Source organism: Cavia porcellus, unplaced genomic scaffold, assembly GCF_034190915.1.
Source record: "Cavia porcellus strain 051 isolate PalLab524CR breed Dunkin Hartley unplaced genomic scaffold, mCavPor4.1 scaffold_11, whole genome shotgun sequence".
Taxonomy (NCBI): Eukaryota; Metazoa; Chordata; class Mammalia; order Rodentia; family Caviidae; genus Cavia; species Cavia porcellus.
The window spans coordinates 1,823,699-1,834,591 of record NW_026947494.1 but is presented as its reverse complement, the minus strand read 5'-3'; the positions used below and the strand labels follow the sequence as shown (position 1 = coordinate 1,834,591).

Sequence of the window (10,893 nt, the reverse complement as noted above, 5' to 3'; positions counted from 1 at the left end):
AGGCCCCACCTCGTAACAGCAAGCCCAGCTGTGACTGGATTGTGCAGTGGCCCCATGGTCTACTCCCTCCCACATGCCTGTGAATTTGGAGGTATATTTCCGATCCAAAACCTAGCATTTTGCTCCTAGCCTCCAAAAATTCATGTCCACTTCTGTACAAAATGCATTTAGTCCATCTCTAAAAGTTACCAAAGTCTTAATGGTTCCAACATTGCTGAAAACTACAAAATCTGAGATTCAAATTTTTATTTGTACCTATAAAAGTTAAAAAGAAAATCAACTATTTCCAATATACAATCCCACACACTACATATTCCTATTCCAAAGCGGGGAAATTAGGGAATAGAAAGACGTCAGACAAAAGTAAGACCAAAGCAGACCAAAGCAAGACAAAACCCAGCAGGGCAAACATTGCATCCTTGCAGTTTCATGCCCAGCGTTTGGGGCAGGCTGTGGGTAGCCGTGAGCTCCAAAAGGCCCGGGCAGTCCTACTCCTACACAGCTGCAAGCCCTCACTGCCTTCCTCTGGGCTGCTTCCACCCACTGCCTGCAGCTTTCCACAGCAGAGGTGCCATATTCTGGATCACCAGATTCCTGTGGTCTCCACTGTACTTCTGGCTTCACTCTCGAGCTTCACACACTGCCCTCTCCAGGGCACACTGCCTGGCCTCTTCTGTTTCCCTTTGAAATTAGGGAGGAAGCCTTTCAGACCCCATAACCCTTGCATTCTGCATATTTGTAAAGTCAGCACCACGTGGATAACGCCCAGGCGGCCTCCAGATCCAGCAGCAGCCAGGTGCAGTAGCAGTAGCTCAGCTGGCTGTAGTGCCTCTGAGCACCTGGAGGGCTGAACTCAGGGCAGTGCATCTTTGCGTGTGTGAAGGTCAGGTCTTGCTGATTCTTGAGAAGCTTTCAAGCCATTTTCCTATTGTCCTGATGCAAATTATTTGGTTTCTTTTTAATGCTTGTCTTTCAGCAGCCATGTTCTACTTTGCTCCAACATGGTAGGTGCTTTCTGCAAACTTCCAAATTATTTTGTTCTTCTATTTGTACCTAATTCTCACGATAAATCTGGTTGAAGACAACCAGAAGTACCCATGCCAAAGCCTAAAAGTTGAAATTTCCTCCCCCTGGATACATTAGTTGGCTGACCTTAATGTCAGACTCCTGCAAAGCTCAGGACATGAGGAAAATGTAGATAAATTTTCTGTCAAAGCATAGTCGAGTCCAGCTGTCAGTGAAATCCTTGTTTCCGGCTAGAACCTTGGAGCCTGGCCTTTACTGTCTGTATTTCTACCAGCGTTCTGGTCTTGTGAGCTTTGAAGCTCTCATCCAGCTTGGTTTGCAGTACTGCAGGGCCTTATTGTCTGGCATGTCTAAACCTTCCCAAATTGCTTTGGTGAACAGTTCTGAAGGCTTCTGAGTCACATGGTCAGGTACAGTCACAGCAGTGACCTCATCCCTGGTACTGAAATTTGTCGTGTCATACTTCTGTCACTGGAACAAAACACAGGACACACAACATAAAGGAGCAGAGACTAGTTTGATCATGGTCTCAGCCCATGGTTAGCTAGCTCCGTGGCAGAAATGACACAGCAAAGGTTTGTGACAGATGAAAAGCTGCTCGTGTCAAGGCAGACAGGACACAGACAGACAGACAGAGAGAGATGGCAGCAACCAGGGAGGCAGATCCGCCCTACTGGCTCCTGCTTTCCGGAAGCCAGCTTTGACTAGGCCCCAGTTCCCAACAGGAAGTCAGCCACACCACTGCTGTGATTTAATCACTTTCCCTAACACAGGGGGACTTCAGGGACATTCCAGATCCAGCCGTAAGGGCCCTGTGTGCCTGTGGACCCACCAGCCAACTCCAGGGCTGGAGTGTGGTGCCCCAGTCGGATGACTCACTGATAGTCCGAGCTGAGAGGCACTGTCAGGGACTCTGACCTGACATAGCAGTTATAGACAGAGAGCAGCAGAGGGCAGCTGGGCAGGTGCTGTGACACCACAGAAGAAAAGGGAGATGTCAGAGTCAGGAAGCGTCTCTGCAGACCCCAGGGCCTTGGGGATGGTAGGAGAGACCCAGAGGCAACTTGAGGGCCAGTAACCCTTGTATTTTTTTGAAAAGGGAGTTGAAAAGCAAAACCAGGCAGACAGTGGTGCAGCTCAGCGTAGAGTACTTGCCTAGCATGTGCAACACCCAAGGTCCATTCTCAGTGCCGCAAAAGAAAAGTGAACAGATAAAGCAAAACTAGTTGGCTTTTAGAGGGCCTAAAGCCCTGGAAGGATGACATCTACAGGGAAAGCCCTGGAGAGATGATAATGCACTGGGGCTGCCTGTGTGGAAAGCAATGCTCCCTTAAACCCTCCGCCCCTTTACCTCCTTAGAAAGCAGAGACCCATTTAAGAAGCTGGGAAAGCCCATAGGTCACCTATCTAGTAGATTACAATTGTCCACAGGCCACCTAATCAGAGCAGGCTCAATGCCACATTGTGCCACGCAGTTTCACAGCTTTAGGAGGTCAGAGCTGGGGGTGGGGAGATCTGGTCATGGTGAGTACTGACTACAGGTGCCTGGTGCCCAGGTGAGCTCTCTGCTGGAGAGATAGCCAGGAGGAGCCAAAGGTCTGGATAGAGCACAGGAGCAGCCAGGGTGGTGGTCAGGCAGGACTCACTCTGCACCCACAGCAGGCCAGGGCCATGCACAGGCAGAAAGAGGGACAGAGGGCTGCCTCACTGTCAGGGAGATAGGCAGAGCCTCCAGAAAGGGGTGCTCACAAATTTCCCAGAAAGCTGAGCGCTGTCAAAGACCAACTCCTTACAGTGTTCAGAGCCGGTCAGTGGGTTCTTTCTTCCTTAAAGCTGTCCATTGCAAAGCTTCCAATAATGTCTGCTTCATGAAGAGATGCCGTCCGCATTTGGACATCCAGCTCATCCTAGGTAATGTTGTATATGGGGAAAGCCAAAGGTTTCCCCTCATGGAGCCTGTCATCTCAGGTCCCTTGAGAGCTAAAGCAAGAAGTCCAGAGTGCCAAGCCGGGGTCTGTGGTGTCGGCTGGACCTTGGTGTCCTGCTGAAGGGCCTGCTGGGAGCACAGAGAGGAGAAGGGGGAAGAATTGAGGAAGTGCTTCTTTCTAGAACAGTCCTCAGCTTCTCCTTGCTCATCAGCACACAGAGAAGACCCACCTTCAATGTTGCATAATCGGGAGCAAAATAAATTAAAACCCTGCTCCCCTCCCCAGCCCCACTGAATCCAGCCCGCAGAGAGTAGTTATGCACCTGAGCCCCAGGCCATTCCCATCAGTGGGTGACAGTCAAATTATTCTAGCCCAGGGCACATTTTATTTACATAATTGCTCTTTGGGCAAATTCTTCCACTTTTCTGCAGAAACCCTAGCTTTTTATTGACATCATTCTCAAACTCCCACTTTCCCCTCCACGGTTCATATCCCTGAAAAATAATTATCAGCTTTGATATATAAGAAATCGTTACCCACTGATTTAGATAATGAAATAATATAAACTACAGCAAGACGTTCTATGATTCTTACATACTTCCTGCTGTCTCTAACATCATTTAATGATTTTTTGATTTTCATTGTAAAGCTAAAAAAATACTTCAGATTTGAAACACAGCAGAGACATCAATGATCAGAACCAAAGCAGGCATTTTATCTTATTTTCAGTATGTCAGCTAGGCAGATTTTGAAAGCAAAAATCTTCAAAGGCCGCCCGCACTCACTGCTGATTCTAATGAGACAGGGGCGGCGCGGTCAGAACGCGCATTCTGTCTGCCGAATGGTCTACCACCTCCGCTTCGTGGAGCCAATCGGATCGTCTTTGGAGAGACCCATCTCATTCATCAACTCAGCTTTTCATCACCCTTCTGTCATCAGCATATATGTAAATAATAATTGGGAATGAGCCACCAGGAAGAGAAAAAAGGAACTATTAAATACCCAGGTGTAAGGAGGTATTGTGTATCTGACGGAGAGCATTACTTACGTCTTTAACACGTTTTCTTCTAACGATAAAAACAATGGAGGTTTACTGTAAAACTCACAAGTACACAATGTACAGAAAGCAAAAGATACCTGTTAAGCTGCCAGACAGAGAAAACTTTCCCCTCTTGGTTTCAGTGACTGGACTATGGATTTAACTGACTAAAAACAGGTTAATAGGAGACAATGAAAATGATTTTTTAAAAATATTTTGCAAGCAAAAGAGTTCACAGAAGGCAAAGAAGCAATCAGAGTCCAAGGCTTATCTACCATTTTAACAAAATGTCATGGGATCCTCGTGAGGAGTGCCCCAGAGATGCTCATGGAGTTCACACGTGCACACTCATCTCCGTGGGCACCCGTCTCCAGGGAGGAGTCCATCTCCCAGAGGCCTGGGAGAGGAGGGTACTTCCACAAAGGGAGATTCAGCCCCAGCTCTCAGCTGACAGGGTCAGTGGAGCATCTGCAGATTGTCAGTATTCAGCAGTTCAAAAGGACCCTCTTGCCAGCGCTCCCTATTCAGTGGCTTCGAATCCTGTTCGATGCTATTCCAAGTCCAACAGACAAGGACTTCCATAGTCTGTGCCCAAAAGAAAAGGAACAAGCAGCATAACTGCAGAGACGGCCTCCAGGGATCCAAGAACACACTTCTTGTTGTTTATGTTTCTATCTGGATGTTTCCAAGGCCTCAGGTGTTCGTAGGTGGAGCTTTGGGGAAGTCATTGCGATACAGGGGAAGGAAACTCCCCACCAACCGAGTGACCAGTACGCTCCTGTTCTCTAAAATCGAAGAATGAATTTTACGAACAACAGAGGTTAGGAGCAGAATATATTTATGGAGAGAGAGAAACCTTCCGTCCGAGAGACAGAAGGGGTCCAGAGTGGGTTGCCAAGGACCTGCCTTTTCTAAAAATTTTATAGAGCAAATTCACAAGGTGAGTTGAGTCCAAGGGGGGGGGAGGGAATGGGAACTCACCAGGTGAGCATGAAGTGGGACAGAACTATGTATAACTGCCCAGATAAAACTGATTAAACCGGGGACAAATGGGGACGTGAGTCTATAAGCAAGCAAGCATGGGTACAGCGAGCAGGCCTTGGCGGCAGGGTCTGGGTGAGTGACTCCTGGCTTTCGCAGCGAGACAGAGGCCTGTTCATAGTATCAATTGTTAGGATGTGGGTGTATGTGTTTGATCTTTTGTCTTGAGGTCTGGCCCACAATGGAAAGGGTCTGTCCCCCTGCAGTTACAGGGTATCTGGCCTGCGCTGGTTTGCTGGTTTCTTTGAGGACCCAACCCTGTCTGGATGCCTATAATATTTCTATCTCACTCAGCTGCCTGTAACAATTGGATCATGGAGGTATGAAACTGGATTCATCCAATAATGAGTTTACAGCTAAATGTGACCTTGGCAGTGAAGCCTTGTGGAGGAGGTGGCCACTGGGTGCCTGGCCTGGAGGGATCCATCTCCCTCCCTGCTCTCTTGAGTTGTCACTGCTTCACACCAGCACCCCATGAGCTCTTCCTGTCCTTGGTGCCCCTCTGTCACGTGCCCTGCCTTGGAGCTAGCCAGCTATGGGCTGAAACCTCTACAAACTGTAAGCCAAAGGAAACTCTTCTTTAACCTTGTCCCTGGCTGAGAAAGTAACTGAGACAATGCTCATCCTTGTTCTTGATCAGTAGTGTAAGTTACTTGTTACTGTGCAGCAAATGGCCATAAAAAGTTAGTGGCCAAGAGCAGACAGACAACTCCAGCAAGGTGTTGTTTCTCTTTGGATCACTCGGGCAGTCTTTCTTCTGCTTGCCTGGCTGGTCTCACTGGCCAGTAGGCTGCCTGGTCGGCCACCAAGGATGATCTAAAATGACCCAACTTGTCCATATGGCTGGTCCTGTGTGCCAAGGCTGCAGCCCCCTGCTCTGTTCCACCCACCTAACTCCTCCAATGGACTGTCCTGGGCTTCCTAGCTTCAGGCCTTCGGGCTCAAGGAAACTGAGGGAGCTTGAAGACGCCTTCAGGTCCACCTGGTCACTGCGGGAGGGTGTGTCCTGAGCCGAGGGATCAGAGAGCAGAAATCATGGAGGCCTCCATACAACAATGTGCTGCCGCACAGCGCTTGCCTCCCACATGTCAGGGTCCTGGCTGTATCCCTATGCAAACAACAGAGCAACCAGTCTGCCTTGACCCCCATTTGCATTTTCCTCAAACTGAGCAGTCAAACTGAGCAGCGATAGCTTCCGGGTCACATTTCTCAGTGAGGTTATCTTCCCTTTGCAATCCCTCTCTGAGGTCTCGCACCTCCCTCACCCCCACTTCCATGTCCTGCTGCTAGGGAATAATGTCTTCTAAATCTACACCCTGTGCATGGATCCCTACTCTGCAGGCTCCAGCTTTGGGGTCCTCTTCTTCTAGTGCCCCACATCCTCGTTCCTATGTGAGTTATGACCTCGATTATTCTGCAATGTGTCTCTGTTCTTGCGTTCTGGATCCCATCCATCCTGGTGACTTACTTTCTATCCCTATTAACTGGTGACTTCACTTCTGTCATCCCACCTCCATCCTCATCTTCTGGCATTCTCCTTCCAGAGCAAGGAGCGTCTGCAGTGCCTTCCTGCCCGTGCCGTCTCCTTCCTCTGCTGGCCCTGAAAGCCCTCTTGCTGGCTTTGGACCCTGCATGGTCTCTTCCAGGCTCCTCATCTTCCTACAGTTTTGGGGCCCCTTCCTCCTTGTTCCCTGGTGTGCATCTGGCGTTTTCCACCCCACCACTCCTGCCTTCAAAACCTCTCAGGTGTTTTACCTTAGAAACAGCGACACCAAAATCAAACGTATTTCCTTCAGCTTCAACTCTCTTAGAGCCAATGTTCTTAAAATAGCCTCCTCTTGTCTTCATTCTCTCTCTTTTTGTTTTTGTCTTTTTTATTACATATGTTTGCTGTACATGATGCTCCCGGTCATCCGAGCGAGGAGGCCCTTTCTCTTCACACAGCCCTTCCCTCCTGCCCCATCTCTGGGTCTCCTTCCTGATCTCATGAAGTTCTCTGTGACATGCAATAGCTGTGTTCACGGTGGGCCGCTGTACAAGTACACAGCACATCTGAAACCTTTGTATGTCCCCTTCTGCAGCTGGGCTCTGGGTTGACTTTTCATTTGCATAAGATCTATTTCCTTGTTTCTTTATCAGTCTCATTTCACTGCTTTATTTATACTTTGGATTAGTCAAATCAGTGAAACCATAGAGTAGGTAAGCTTGTGTGTCTGATTTATTTCACTCGACATTATGTTTCCATGGTGCACTAATTTTCCCACAAATGTCTAAAACGTATCATCCTTAATACCTAAGCAGTACCCATTTTGTAGAGATACCACATTTTCTTTATCCATTCCTCTGCTGATCGACATGCGGGCTGCTTCCAAGAATTAGCTGGTAGGAATTGTGTTGCTATGAATATTGGTATGCACGTGTTGCTATAATCTGGTATGTTTAACTCTTTAGGAAGACACAAAGAGGGGGAATATGTCAAGCAGAATTTTTATTGCTAGTTTTTTGAGAAAAATCTATACTGATCTCCTTCATCACTGTGCTCTGGAGTTTCCCTTCCCATCGCCAGTGCTGGAATGTTCCTTTCTTGCTGGAGCTGTGAAAGGATTTGTTATCACTTGACTTCTTGATGACTGACATTCTTTCTAAACTATCATGAGGTGGTGTTGATTTGCATTTCTCTAGTAGCCAGTTAAATTGAACATTTTTCGTGTATTTATTGGCCATTTATATTACTACTTCTGAGAAGTGTCTATTCATTTCAGTTGCCCATTTTTTGATTGGGATTTTTACTTTGAGCATCTAATTCTTTTTAATTCTTTTGTATTCTAGATAGTAGTCCTCTATCTGAGGTTTAGCTGTCAAAAATTTTTCATTCTGTTGGCTTTGTCTTTTGGTGTAAAAAAGCTTTTAAATTTGATATATTATTTGTGGATCGTTGCTGTTATTTCTTATACAATTAGATTCTGTTCAGAAAGGCCTTGCCTGTGCCTATAAGTTTATAAAAGTTTTACCTGTTTCATCCTCTAGCAGATTAAGTGTTTCTATTTTAATGCATTTTGATTTTAGCTTGGTACTTGGTAAGAAATACTAGTACACCTTCAGTCTTTGGCATTTTTTCTAGCACCATTTGCTAAAAGGCTGTCTTCTTCCAGCACATAACTTTGGCACCTACATCAAACAGTTGAATGTGTCTGGGGTTATTTCTGCATCCTTTCTTTGGTTCCACTGGTCCATGTCTGCCTTCGTGCCAATACCATGCTGTTTTTATCATTGTAGCTTTGCATTATGACTTGAAGTCAAGTGCTGTGATTCCTCCAGCTTTGCCATTGTTCCCCGGGATTGCTTTTCTAGTCTGAGTTCTCCTGGCTCCACATGAACTTTAGGGTTATTTTCTCTAGTTCTGTGAAGAATGATGCAGGTATTCTGGGACTGCATTAATCTATATCTCAATTTTGGCAGCACGATCATTTTGACAATATTGGTTCTGTCTCTCCAGAGATAGGGAATCTTTCCATTTTCTGATGTCCACCTGATTCTCCTTTTTCAGAGTGCTATAGTTTTTGCTGCAGAGGTTTTTCACTTCCTTGGTTAGTTAACACATTCATGATGGGGTCGTGATTCACATGTCTTGCTGCTGGGTGGCTCAGATTTGGATTCCACTGTCCCGCTGGCTTGACCCACCAGCAGAACCTGTGCAACCATCAAAAACGGCTGCGCCTTGGCTGCACAAACAGCCTCATGCTTTATGACATTTTGTACACTCCACACAAATAAGCCACTTTCCTGTTTATAGTGTTTTAAGTAAATTCATAAATATAAATGAATTTTTAATGTGATGAAATTAATAAATTTTTTTATTATTGTAATGATTTTATAATGTATATTAATAGTATTTATAATTGGGCAGTAATTATTCAAATTACAGCAACTACATTGATTCCACCTATAGAATTTTTGTTAACTTCAGAAAGACTAATAATAGTGAGATCTGCTTATACCACCAGTGGTAAAAGTCACCCAAGGGACAGTCGCATATGTGCCACATGAGACTGGTGGCTCAGGTCTCCTGATGGGGCAGGCAGGTACGCGGCACCAGCGGTAAAGCCAGAAGGAAGGTGTTAATTCCTAAGTATCTGATTTATCTTCATGCTATTATTGGTATTGTTTCCCTAATTTTTTTCTTAACAAATTCATTATTGATGTATAGGAAAGGTATTGATTTTGGTGTAATGACACTATATCCTTCCACATAGTTGAATTTGGTTGTTAATTCTAGAAGCCCTTTGGTAAAACTTTTTGGATCTTCTCTGTAGAGGACTGCGTCATCTCCAACTAATGATAATTTGACTGCTTCATTTCTCATTGATGTGAGTAGGAAGGAAGCCACCCTGTGCTTCTGTTTGGTTCTAAAGTTACTTTCTGATTCTAAAGTAGTCTGTGCTAATCACAGGACCTGTGGGCCTGTGTGGTAACCGTGGGGTGGGACAGCCACATGGCCTGCGTGCCAAAAAACTTACCTTGTGAACCACTTCAAGAAAAATTCATTTTCTAAAAAATGTGTTTTTTACGACCACAGCATCAGCACGTTGCATCAAACTCTCCACGGCGTAGAAGATGAGGCCGCCAGCTGCTCTAGGCCGTTTCCTGCTCATGCTGGAGCTCTGCCCTGCGTACTGCCCTTCACAGAGCTGCAGCTGTCAGTGACCATCCCTTGCCTGTGCAGAATGCCCAGCCCGGCTCCCTGGCTGCCCTGAGTCGCAGCACTCATTCTGCAGGCCCGGACTACTGCGGGTTCCAGCACTCAGTCTGCAGACCGCTGTGAGCTCCAGGCCCACGGCGTGTTAACCGCCGGCACTACCTCCCACCTCAGCCTAGGCCATGGTGAGCTCTACTTTGCCTTGCTGTGAATGTGATAAATGCTCAAGAACCCGCTGATAAATGCTCAAGAACCAGCATAATCTGAGAGATGGTTCAAGTCTTGGGGGAGGTCCTCAGCTCTGGGGAGTCTGGCAGACGCTCTAACTCCCTTGGCTTCCCTGAGCTCCAGGCTGGTCAGACTCAGGGGGCCCTTTGGCCTCGAGTAACCTCCATGTCTGCTCGTGACACTCATGCATGTCCCTTTTATTTCCTTCTTCTGTCTGATTGCTTTGGCCAATGTTTTAAGTATTGAGTTGAACAGGAATAGTTATGGTGCACATCCTTGCTTTAGTCCTGATTTGAGAGAGGAAAATCTCAGTTCAGCCAATCAACTAAAAAATCAAAGAAATATCAGTGCTGACCCACTCCTTTGAACAAATGATGGATATCTACAGAATGTTCTACTCCACGTCAAGTGAGCGCATATTTTTCTCAGCTACACATGGAACTTTCTCCAAAACAGGCCATGTACTTCACATGCTGTTTACGTTTTGAACACTTCATTATCTCTTCATATCCACGATGGTCAGCATGATGGATCCATGAACTTTTGCGTCCTATCCTCTTTAACCTGCCAACTTTCATTACCTCATCTTTAATCAATTCATAACCCTGTGCTATTTGGTATCTGCTTTCCTCTCCATCATGCCCCCTGGATCTGCCTTAGGAGTGCTGGGAGACTTTGTCTTCGCACATGCGTTTGTGTGTGTGTGTGTGTGTGTGTGTGTGTGTGTGTGTGTGTTGGTGCTGGGGCCTGAGGCTAAGCAATGTGAGGAGAGATTGCAGTAGATAAGAAGATCCTTTTAGGTATATTCTGCCTTCCAGTGATGTGTTCATGGCTTTATTTGTCAGGAGATAGCATTCACCCCTACGGCTATTTAAGTGGTTCCGACCCTGTCATTGTGCTGTGCGGAGGGAATTCTCACTGGTTACAACAGCATC

The 10,893-nt window shown here is 46.4% G+C and overlaps 1 long non-coding RNA gene across 1 annotated transcript; it reads right to left on the bottom strand.

The window, feature by feature from the left end:
- Window positions 1–231: 231 nt before the first annotated feature.
- LOC134477975 (uncharacterized) lies at window positions 232–3,069 on the bottom strand. Its single transcript, XR_010050313.1, has 2 exons — window positions 2,820–3,069; window positions 232–1,497 (listed from the first exon to the last, which is right to left on the bottom strand). It is a non-coding gene; the product is annotated as an uncharacterized LOC134477975 (long non-coding RNA).
- Window positions 3,070–10,893: the final 7,824 nt, after the last annotated feature.